Source organism: Pinus tabuliformis, chromosome 8 (genome assembly GCF_031772625.1).
Source record: "Pinus tabuliformis cultivar Carrire ecotype Pingquan chromosome 8, CPIR1, whole genome shotgun sequence".
NCBI lineage: Eukaryota > Viridiplantae > Streptophyta > Pinopsida > Pinales > Pinaceae > Pinus > Pinus tabuliformis.
The window spans coordinates 782,479,709-782,490,969 of record NC_142294.1 but is presented as its reverse complement, the minus strand read 5'-3'; positions in this window follow the sequence as shown (position 1 = coordinate 782,490,969).

Below are 11,261 nucleotides of genomic sequence, written 5' to 3'. Positions count from 1 at the left end.
GGTGGAGGGAAGGTCCCACTGTACCTGGAGCAGACGTCGGTTATACTCACTTGGATTTTCTGGGGGGTTCGCTTCACTTCGAGACGGTTAAAGTGGAGGAACTTGGTCCAGTCTATTCATTAAGCAGGTTGCCGGGGTAACTGTTCCACCCACCATTTCTGTACTGAATCCTGCGAGGTTGGGCCTAATCACCAACTAGCGCTTTTGGTCCGGAAGACTACTGTTTGTGTGTGGTTTGACGCTCTAGATTATTTAGGCGTGTGCTTCAAATTTGTTTGCTTCTTTAGAAGACTTTAGGTGGTTTGATTTGAAATTTTTTACTTTGTTTTCGTGTGTTGTAGTTAAAATCTTTAATTGTGGCGGAATTACCGAGACAGTCCCGTAGACTTCGGGGCAAGTCTCCTGAGATTGTTACCGGAATAGATTTGTTAAGAAAACTCCGTAAATCGCGGGGTGAATCTCCTGAAGACATTCCGGGTCATTTAGAAGGGTTAAAGGTCCTTGTAACTCCTCCTAGTGGCAGTAGAGTAGGATCACCTGAAGAAGGAGAATCTTCCTTGGTAGTCCATCCAGATTACCAAAGTTTAGAAACAGGTTACAATCCCGAAGCTGTTACAGTTTCCGAGCTTGCTGGTAGTTTTTCATCTGCCAGTGAAACAGGCGAAGAACCTGAAATTTCAGAACCTGTTACTCCAACTCCTAGTGTTCCTGATTCACCAAGAATAGAAAGAATTATCACCGAAAATCTTCCTGTTGGATTAATTGCTATAGAAGAACTTGTTCCAGAGGAAGAAATAGGCGTTTCTGATTCTGAAGATCTAATTACCCTTGATCTAAGGGAGCGTGAATCCATCTTTTACAGTCCTCCTAGAAGTGAATCTTGGTACCTTGCATTAACCAATTTTTTAGACAACTCAGTAGGTTTTTCTACACCTCGTACTCCGGTTCCACCTAGAGGAATTCATTCTCCTGTAAATATGTCTGGTCAGTCATCTGTGTTTTCACAAAGTCCTGAATCATTTTTACATGGCGGTCCTTCTGTTCCTACTGGGTATCAATCACTTTCTGGTACCTTTGCGGGAGCATCTCCTCAACCTGTTGATCATGGGTTATTAGTTGGAAACAGTGGTAATGTACCATTGAGTATAGGTGAAGTTTATATGATGTCAGGTTCAACTCCCATTAACCAACCTCAAGGTGGCCAATTACCGCCTGGGGGGCAACCTTCGTTAATGCCTGGGGGGCAACCTCAAGGTACTTCATTCGTGACTGGGGGGCAACCTCAAGGGTATCAACCCCAAGGGTATCAACCCCAGCCTCAATATGTACCCCAAAGTCAACCTCAGTATCAATATCAACCTCAAGGATGGCAACCTCAAGGATGGCAACCCCAAGGGTATCAACCCCAAGGGTATCAACCTCAAGGATACCAACCTCAAGGTCAAGGTCAACCCCAGTATTCGTATTTACCTCAAGGTTATCAACCTACGGGTCAATACCCTGGTCAAGGTTATCAACCACCTCAAGGGCAATCATATGGGACTGCACCTTACAGTTATCAACCCTATCCTCAATACGGCTATGGATCTCAGTATCCTCAACCTGTTACGAGTCAATACCCTGGAATGTTAACATGGGATCCGTCACAGGGTCAACAGATGTCGCAACCAAGTATACAGTCGGTACCTCAAGCAGGACAACCTGCAGTTCCTGGTCCACCCCAGCAACCGCAACCTGTCCAGTCAAGTGTTCAGACCCCTGTAACTTCTGTAGTTACTCAGCCGCCAATTGCACCTGGTACTCCACCTCACACGGCTGCAGCAACTACCGCTTCATCTACCATGCTTACTTCTGGAGTATCGGCAGCTCCGGTTTCTACTGTCCCTGTAACCACTCCTCAGACATCTGTACCGTTGTCTGGACCCACGGTTCAAACCACAGTCCAGATGCCTGCAGGCCAACCTGGTACAAGTACGGTTGTTACTACTCAACCTCAATTTGTTCAACCTCCGTACCAGGGACAGTATCAACCTGGGCAAGCTGCCCAACAACCGGTTTACCAGTATCAACCGTATCCTGGGTACACTTATCAACCACCTCAACAACCCCAGTACGGTCCGGTTAATCCTGGTTTTCCAGGAGGATATAATATCCCAAATGCGACTCCTGTTCCTAGTTATCCTGGATATCCTCCTCCTGGGGCTGGTATTGTGACTCAGAGTTTTAGAGATCCTAACCGGCAGTTACCGTTTATTGCGACTTTAGATTTACCCGACTTGACGCGCCTAACGAACGATCCAATTCAATATCTTCAGTTCTGGCCGCCAATGCCAAATAAGTTGCCCAGCGATATACCCAAGTTCGAAGGTAAGTCTGGAGAGGATCCGTCTAATCACGTGATGACTTACCACCTCTGGTGTGCATCAAATTCCATCTCAGATGATTCCATCCGCTTACGTCTTTTCCAGCGTACACTCATTGGTCTCGCAGCCAAGTGGTACATTGAGTTACCACGGGCCTCTTTTTACAACTTTAGCCAGTTAGCTACCTCGTTCTTAACTCATTTTCAGTTACCAGTCAGATACGATAATGGTACAGAATTATTAACTTCGCTAAAACAATCGACATCCACGTACATTTCTGATCACATCCATGAGTGGAGACGTCGAAGGAGATTAGTGAAAGTTTTTATCCCGGACCAAATCTTAGCTGAATGGTTTGTCAAATCATTATTACCAAGAATTACTGAAGATGTAGCTAAGGCCGGAGTAGTTACTGAGGAGCAAGTCATTGCTCAGGCACAATACCTTGACTTAGTTTACACTCAGTCGGGTACGTTACACGAGAAAATTCCGGATCTTCCAAAGTCAAACCAAATCGCTGCTGCTCCTTCGGGATCTCATGCCGCTGATGGTATGATTGGTATCGTGACTACGAAGAGTAAGAAGAAGTCTTCCAAGACCTCCAATACTCCAATTATCACTTTGCCTGATTCTCCGACAGGAGAGTCTTCTCCTCCTGAACTTACCGCCGACATTCACGCTGTAGAGTCATCTACGGCCAAATCCAAAAACGGTGGAAAGAAGAAAGGAAAGAAGAAGGCTAAAGCAGACAAGGCTCCAAAGGAGAAAACGGAAAAGTCGGAAACCAATGACGAAAAGCGCAAACCTCGATATCCTTGTCTTATTTGTGAAGAAGATCATTTTACGAGAGACTGCCCTCATCGGGCCGAGGTAGTGAAAATAGTCAAAGGTTCTCCCACTCCTGCTGTGTTAAAAAATCCATTTCCAGAGCAGGAGAATAAGATGATAGGTTCTTCTTCGAATGCCAGTGAAGAACCCATTTTGATGATGTCTCATGTCAGGATTGCGACTCGATCGCAAGATTATGGTAGTAAGGCTCCTGTTGATGGTAAGGAAGCAGAATCTTCTCACTCTAACCCATCAACCTCAGCTCCTGGTTCCGATCCACTACAGATCGAAAAACCTAACCCAGACTTAGTGATTAAGCCGCCCGCCAAGGGTGTACTTCGAAGGTCTGCTTTCAATCCACATGCGAGAGCAGCCCAGAATTACAACATTGTTGAAGACTTAGCTGTTTCACCTTCAGCAATGTCGGCACTCGAAGTGCTGCAATCATGTCCAGCGCAACGAAAATTGCTTTTGTCGGCTATTGGAGCTGTCGATGTTCAGGACCCGAACCTAATGATCTTTGATCTAGAAAGTAGTACACCGCGTCTCCCCCATCAAATGGCTTTCCAAATTCCAGTGATAGTCAAAAACAGGCCTATTCATCGGACTGTGATTGATGAGGGAGCTTCTACGTGTATTATGTCGATTCAATGTTGGAGATCGCTTGGTTCTCCTTCGTTGAACCAATCCCCCACCATCCTTAAGGCCTTTGATGGCCGTGGGTTCCGTCCGTTTGGTATTCTACAAGAATTGCCTATAGGGGTCGAAGGTAAAACCGTTAGTCTGGATGTGGAAGTGGTTGATGCCCCTCTAGACTACAACCTTCTTTTGGGTCGAAGTTGGTCATATGCTATGACAGCGGTCGTTTCATCGGTCTTCAGAGTCATTAAGTTTCCACATAACGGTAAGATCGTGACTATTGATCAGCTGACATACTTTTCATCCGACCCAACCTCTTTAGAAACTATCCAGCATGTTGGTAAAACGACAATCCCTTATAGGGACATTGGTGTAGGTTTAGTTAAGGATTCCGGTTTACTGGGAACTTTTCCTCTCCCTCCACTCAATGCAGACCCTTCGTTTGCAACAATTCATATGATCACGTCAGAAAACATTATTTATGATGATCCTTGGTATGTTCCCTCTGACTCTGAGCTAGACTCACTCGGTGATGTTATGCCGTTGAGTCCGTATGAGATTGCTTATGAAGCTCTTATGTCTTTTACCGACTTTCATTCAACCGAAACCGACCAAATGAATGTGGTCAGTGAAGAGTCACTTTTCACCTCACCCTTAGAACGGATAACGTTTCCCGAAGAAGTGTCATCTGACGAACAACTTCGCGAAATCCTAAGTGTAGATGATCTACCATGGGAAGATCTCCATCACAGATCTTCGTTTTTACCTAAGGATGATGCATTTGAAAATGATTTTTCATCTATCTTTACCGCTGAATATGTCAAAGACGCTCAGGATCCAACGAAACATTCTGATTCAGAGCTGAATTTAGGGAATATTTCTCGTACTATTCCCATTGATATTTCAGTGAAGCCCGGAATCGAGGAGAACATTCATATAGGTGCCGCATGTACTGAAGAAGAAATCCAAACTTACAAGGCCCTATTCCAAGAATTCCGCGACGTGTTTGCCTGGTCTTACGAGGAAATGCCGGGAATTGATCCTGCCATTGTTGTTCATGAAATCAAAACCTACCCGGATGCTAAACCCATTCGGCAACGGTTGCGTCAGATTCACCCTCGAAAAGCGGCTGCGATTAAAGCAGAAGTCGAAAAGCTGTTGAAAGCAGGTTTCATTTATCCGATCCCGTTAACGGATTGGGTATCGAATATTGTTCCCGTCAATAAAAAACAAGGAACAATAAGAATCTGTATCGACTATAGGGATATCAATCGAGCTTGTCCAAAAGACAACTATCCTACGCCTTATATCGATCAAATTATTGATGATTGTGCCGGAAGTGAGATGTTTTCCTTCATGGATGGTTTCTCAGGCTATAATCAAATCAATATTCTACCTGCCGATCAACCAAAAACGGCATTCATTTGTCCATGGGGGACATTTGCTTATTGCAAATTACCTTTTGGGCTTAAGAATGCCGGCGCTACTTTTCAACGGGCGATGTCTTATGCATTTCATGACATCAAGCACATTGTGCAACCCTATCTCGATGATTTGCCTGCTCATTCTTTACAACGAGCTGATCACCTTGTCCACCTACGAGCAATCTTTATGAGGTGTAGGCATTATCGAATTCGGTTGAATCCCCACAAGTGTGTTTTCTGTATAGAAACAGGTCGATTGCTGGGATTTGTTGTTTCAAAAGCCGGCATTCGCGTCGATCCCTCGAAAGTCGAGGCTATCATCAAATTGCCTCCTCCTTCGAGTTTGCGCCAACTCCAAAGTTTGCAAGGGAAAGCGAACTTTTTACGCCGATTCATCCCAAACTACGCCGAGGTCACTAAAGGTTTTACACGGTTGTTGAAACAGAACGCACAATTCTTTTGGGACGAGATTGCCCAACAATCTTTTGATGCACTGAAACACGCGTTGACCCATGCACCGTTATTGCATCCTCCCAACTACAACCAGGACTACTTCTTATACCTCGCAGCTTCGCATTCCACCATTGGAATGGTGTTAGTTCAAGAAGATGAATTCAAAGCAGAGCATGTGATATATTATCTTAGTAGAACCTTAAATCCCACTGAGTTAAAATATTCGCATGTGGAGAAATTGGCCCTGGCAGCCGTTCAAGCTGTCCAGCGTTTTCGTCACTACATTCTTCTCCGCAAGACTACAGTTATTTCGGATTGCAACCCTATGATTTATATTTTGACAAAACAACTGCTAGGGGGCAAGTACTCTAAATGGATTGTTATCCTGCAAGAGTTCGACTTGGAGTTCGAGAAGTCCAAGTCTAAGAAATCTTTAGTTTTTGCGGAATTGATGTGTGATTTCCCGAGTGCTGACACAGAGACTGTGGCAGAGGAGTCCATTGCGGACGAATCTTTGTTTCTTATTAGCACTTTAGATCCGTGGTATGGGGATATAATCATCTATCTCCAAACCCAAACCTTTCGGCCTGAAGCTTCCAAGGAAGACCGTCGAAAAATTCGGTTTCGATCCCAGCAATACAGAATTATTGGAGATACACTTTATCGCCGGGGGGCAGACTTAGTTTTTCGACGTTGTTTAACTCACGAAGAGGCTGAGAGAGTTTTGAATGATTGTCACTCTGGAGCATGTGGCGGTCATATGTCTGGGTATGCCACAGCTCAGAAGGTGTTGCGCGCTGGCTATTTCTGGCCGTCTATGTTTAAAGATTGTATCCTTGCTGTCAGAACATGCCACAACTGTCAAGTGTTTGATCGAAAGATGCGCGCTCCACCTGCTCCTCTCCACCCTATAATTGCCGCTGGTCCATTCGCCAAATGGGGCATTGACTTTATTACTTGTAACCCTCACTCGGCCGGGGGGCATGCGTATATCATCCTCGCGGTTGATTATTTTACAAAATGGGCCGAGGCGATGCCTACATTCGACGCAAGCGGCAAGACAGCTGCAGTTTTCGTATTCAATCATATCATAACTAGGTTTGGTGTCCCACAAGCAATCATTACTGACCATGGGAGCCATTTTCGAAACGTCATGATGACTGAGCTTACAAGCCAGCTTGGTTTGCGCCACGATAGCTCTACTCCTTATTATCCGCAAGCCAACGGTTTGGTTGAGTCAATCAACAAAGTTCTAGTCATCATGATTCGACGGATCATTGGTATCCATCGAACGAATTGGCATAACATGTTATTTTCGGCGCTATGGGCATATCGAACTTCAGTGAAAAATTCAACAGGTTTCACCCCTTTCCAGCTAGTTTATGGCTTAGAAGCTGTGTTACCTATTGAATGCGAAATCCCATCACTTCAAATGGCTGTCGAATTACTTCCAGCTACTTCCGAAGAGGAGAAACGGTTATTATACTTGGCTAAATTAGATGAGACTCGACGTGACGCTACTTTAGCTATCGAGACTCACGCGAAACGAATGAAAGCTCAGTACGATAAAAATGTAACCCCTCGAAGTTTTTCGGAAGGAGACCTAGTACTATTATATGATCAAGCTAACGATAAGCTAGGTGCCGGAAAATTCGTTCCCATGTGGCATGGGCCCTACATTGTAAAGCGAAAGCTAGCAAAAGGGGCTTATGAGTTAGTTGATTTTGATGGGGACTCTTTGGGTAAACCCAGAAATGGACTTTACCTAAAGAGGTATTATGCTTAAAATGATGGGTATGGAGAAATTTTTAGATAGGTTAGATTTTCTTTCTAGCTAGCAAGTGTGTTAGTTTAGTCAGTGTGCTTAGCTTAGCAAGTGTGGTTTTTCGTCATTATTCTGGCTTATCTTGGTTTTACTCTTGATATTGTAGATGTCGACGCCTCTCCAAACATACATTGGATTTGCTGATGGTGCTTGTCGTAGTACACGGAATATCTCTTCCGCAGCTTGGGTTATCTATTCGCCCTCTGACGAGTTAGTTTCTATGCATGGGGTAAGCCTCGGTCAAACAACGAATAACATTGCAGAATACAGTGCAGTGGTTGAATTATTATCCGAATCTATTTCATTTGGAATTCGACGTTTGATAGTGAGGTTAGATTCTGAACTTGTTGTATTACAGCTTAATAGAGTTTATGCCATTAGAAATCCTGTGTTATTAAGGTTGTTTTTGAGAGTGCGTCTCTTGGAACGTGAATTTGATTACATTGAATATCAACATATTCCAAGGTCTTTGAATACATTAGCAGATGCAATTGCTTCTCGAATGTTGGACAGACATTTACGATAATCATGCAAGTAAATTTAAAAACATTTCATCACATATGTTAAACAAGATAAGCCGGTAATAGTGATATATATAGATAGAAGTGTGTCAAAAAATATATACATCGTCTTCGATCATAGGTTTAAAACACCTTATGATCGGCAAAATGATAGTACAAAAAGTCAAAAATGTCACATGTGACTACAAAAGTGACTAGTCAATCACTGGTGGTGCTCTCTGTACGACACCACTGCGCGGGCTACCTTACGCAAAAATCTCCTAAACGGTCCAGGGACCGCGACTACGAAGCGCTGAAGCCTGATAGGAATGTCGTCCATAGTAGTCTCAGGTATATCTGCCGTGAGACGCTCTAGATCATGCTCCAACTCAGCTAGTACTTCTGCTGTCGCGTCCTGTGGGGCCGGTACCGGTGCAGCTGGATGTAGTCTATCATAAGGCCGGAGGTTGGCTGGACGCTGTGGACCAACATCTGCATTTTGAAAAAGTTTACTATTAGTTTTGAGACGATATATATAAAAAATACAAAAAATACATAACTAGAAAACTTGTGAAAATAAAAGTACCTCTGTCGTCCCATTGTTCTCCCTGTGGAAGAACCATGTCCGGATCACCTCTGAAATCCATTCCGGCATACGGAAAGTCCTGTATCACAAAAAGCTGGCCCTCTAACCAGTCAAAATAACTATCTGAGAATCGAACTACTGTCGCGCCCTCGTCAGGATGCCGGGCCATCACCGCAACCCATCGTATCAGCTTTGGCTGCTGGGACCCAAGATATCAACAGTGAGTTGCTGAGGGATCAGCATTGGAATTCTCTCCAAGGCAAAGCTCACGACTATAGGCCCATATCCAAAAGTCTTTAGTCGTCCGTTCTTTGCCTTGGTCAGTTGGCTCTTCATATGAGCCGACACAGCTTCACACCAGTTGAAAATGGTGCCTTGGTAACAGTCAATTGCCATCCGCATTTGGGATCCGGAAGCAATGTGTAAAGCGGCCGCGCCGCAAATTCTGGTAACCGTGAACGCTATGACTTTGAGTTCCGGCAGAGTGATGTGTTTTATCTCTATGCCTTTTGAATGGTGAGCCCCAGGTGTGCACCAATTCTCGCGGAGACTATCAAGGGATTGGCCACCCGGCCTAGTCCCCGCAAGACTGAGTTGCTCACCTCTGTTTGGCAAGCCAGTGAGAAAGTATACATCCGAGGGCTCTATCTCGAGCTGGTGCCCTCCTATGTAAAAGCATTGTTCTTGTACGTTCCATCGCTCAACCAGCCATTCCAAGAATCTTACCTGGCCCCTCATGCCCGGTATGGTCCAATATTTGTATAATCCGCATGCTCTTAGGGCATCCAGGGAAGGTTGATGATTTATTGCAGCTTCATCTTCCTCTACATGCTCTCTTTCTCTCCAGTCTAACATGATTAATGCCCTGCATATCAAAAATAGCAATTAGAAATTGATTTGGGAATTTTTGGTGGTTTTTTGAGAGAGTTGGGGTTTTGAAATGCGCGTTTCTCGGAGGACGCACCCCGGCTTTGTAGCACAGGGCGCCCGGACGCAGCTGGCCTGAAGGCGGGCTGCGTCTTCCGACCGTTTTCCCGTATGAGAAAAAGTCGGGGGACGCAGGTCACCCGAAGGGCACCTGCGTCCGCCGAGAGGCGCATTCCAAAACCAAAACCCCCCCAAAAAATGAAACTAAAACCTAAAAATTGATTCTAAACGGATAGAAATGCAGAGTAGGATGTGTAAAATACCTGGATGAGACGGCGTTCGATTCCGACGGTCAGATTTTCCGCAGCAACCACGGGAAGTTTCTTGTCAAAAGCTCCTTTTTCAACCTCAACAGTGAAACGGTAAAAATGACATGGTAAAAGGTCTTTTTATAGGTTTTTTGGATGAATTAGTTCATTTTTTACCATGAAAAGATGTTTTTGAATGTATTTTTGCCTATTTTAAACAGGTATGAGTAATGTGTTGCTTTTGTGCAGGACAAAGGGATTTCGAGGGAAATTGTAATTTTTCACAAACAAAAATATCAGAGTCATCTTTTAAGCCCTTTTCTGACTCCTAAAACATGAAAAGATCGCCGAGTGTTTCTTTTTCACTCGTTAAAACGGAATTAAAAGACGGTCCCCTTTTAGCTCTTTTCTGACCGCAAAATCAGGAAAAGATTGCCGGGTTTTTGTCGTTTCAAACTCGATAAGGAAATAAAACGACGTGTCCTTGATCGCTTTTTACTTTTCAGGTTAACGACACTATTATGAAAGTACTCCTTGGTCGCAAGATCAAGCGGTTCCCCCAGGTATTATTTTATACTTTTTCGGGCTTGAGGGACACAAATATACGAAAAAGTTCAACGTGGAGTCTCCTTTAGTTTTTTCAGACTCTCTAAAATTGAAAAACGCCGAGTTTCTCCTATACTGGGCTCGTTAAACTTTTACAGTAGAGGACCTGTTCAATTACAAACAGGAACGAACCACTCCTTCCTAGGGTTCGAATTTAAACTAGGTTGGACTCGTCCGAAGGATGAGCTTATAATCAAGCATATGTTATCCTCCTCAAGCTTGTTAAAAATAAAGAGGTACTTGCCAGAAATGGTGGGGGAAAAGAGAGAAGAATGAACCTGTTTGTCACCTTTTGTCTCAGAAGAAACTTTATTACCACTCTTGAACACGACACTTTTCATTCACCTGGGTTGGGAAATCTTTTACCTCACAGTTGACCAAATCACTTTGAAAGTCTTTAACCGGGTTCCAGGGGTTAACTTTGAGTTATTCGTCACCAAGCCATCTGTTGTGTCGTTATGTGTTCAAGAGGTCTGCAAGCAAAAACTTTCATCTGCAAAATACTTGTCATCCATTTGACCATCCCTGAGTCAGTCCTTACAGCAACATTTCTTCAACTTGAACAATGATTTCGTGTTGCGGGCTTGCCTGCAACGGGTCGCTTTCTATCGACATCGACACATTATCTAGAAAGATGACTTAGGAATCGACAGTACCTTGAAGTCTGCATGCATCAATGGCAGGTTTCTCGCCTTTGACGTCAGTTTACATCATTGACTTTCGATCAGAGGATTCCGTGAAGTGTTCGACATCAAAACATCTATTCACATTTCACGGGTTGTGCTTGGTACTTTGAGAACCATTGACATTACTGGTGGTTTCTCTCACGCTTGTTAACAGTTTACATCATTGACTGGTAATC